The 1201-nt window shown below is 52.0% G+C and overlaps 1 protein-coding gene across 1 annotated transcript in view; it reads right to left on the reverse strand.

The window, feature by feature from the left end:
• The window catches only part of NR3C1 (nuclear receptor subfamily 3 group C member 1), an 89444-nt gene that overhangs the window by 36001 nt on the left and 52242 nt on the right, over nt 1–1201 (reverse strand). The window lies entirely within an intron of this gene.

Genomic DNA, 1201 nt, shown 5'->3' on the forward strand with positions numbered 1-1201 from the left:
CAGTGAACCTGTCAAATTCGTAATGGCATATGAACGGAGAGGGCTAGGACCATGTAGCGGCCCTACAAACCTCCTCAATGGACGCTTGAGTGGCCCATGCAGCGGTTGTAGCTGCACTCTTAGTAGAATGTGCGGTAATATGACTTGGAGTCAGCAGAGACGAGGCCTGGTACGCCTCCCTGATGCAGTTCCGGATCCACCTGCCAAATAGTGCCGGCGGAGACCTTCTGGCCCAGGGTGCTAGACCGGAAGGATACCCATAGGGCTTCGGATTTGTGGAACGACGCCGTGCGCTTGATATAACGCCGTAACGCCCTGCAGACGTCCAGTGTGTGCCACTGCCGCTCCAAGTCATGTGACGGATTCGGGCTAAAATTTGGAAGAATCACCTCCTGCATTCTGTGAAAGGAGTATTCACTTTCGGGATGAAAGAAGGATTGAGTCGCAAAACAACCCTGTCCTTGTGAAAGATGCATAAATCCGGCCTGACCGACAGCACGGCCAGCTCAGATATACGCCTGGCCGAAGTGAAGGCCACCAAAAAGGCCACTTTTAGTGACAGATATCTCAAGGAGACGGTCGCTAATGACTCAAAGGGAGACTACATGAGCGCGCGAAGTACTCGCGGTGACCCCCAGGATGGATACCTGTGAACCACAGGGGGACTGGTGTTATTAGCACCCTTAATAAAGGCTCAAATCCTTGGATGGTGAGCTAAGGGAATAGAATCTGCGTAAGTGATAAGGGTGGATAAGGCCACCACCTGCCTTCGTATGGTTGCCGGTGCAAGGCCTCTGTCCAGTCCATCCAACAGAGAGTCTACGATTTGAGGAATGTTCAGTGTATTGATGTCCAATTTCTTCTGACGACACCAAAAGCAAAAAATTTTCCAAGTGTCGTTGTAGATACAGTTGGTTGACGGACGGCGAGCCGCCTGGATGATGGTAATCGCTCGTGAAGAGAATGATTCACGAGCCATTATTTGGCGCTCAAGTGCCAGACGGCTAGTTGCAGCCATTGCGGGTCTGGATGGCTGATGCTCCCCTGATGTAGTGATACTGTGTGATGAGGAATCTTCCACAGAGGCGCTTGAGACAGATTCACCAGGTCGGCAAACCATGGTCTCTGTGGCCAATACGGAGCCACAAAGAGCACCTCCGCCCCCTCGTGTATGAGTTTGCGAATAGCTGCCGGAATGAGA

This window comes from Protobothrops mucrosquamatus, unplaced genomic scaffold, assembly GCF_001527695.2.
Source record: "Protobothrops mucrosquamatus isolate PMUCROS unplaced genomic scaffold, P.Mucros_1.0 scaffold_245, whole genome shotgun sequence".
NCBI lineage: Eukaryota > Metazoa > Chordata > Lepidosauria > Squamata > Viperidae > Protobothrops > Protobothrops mucrosquamatus.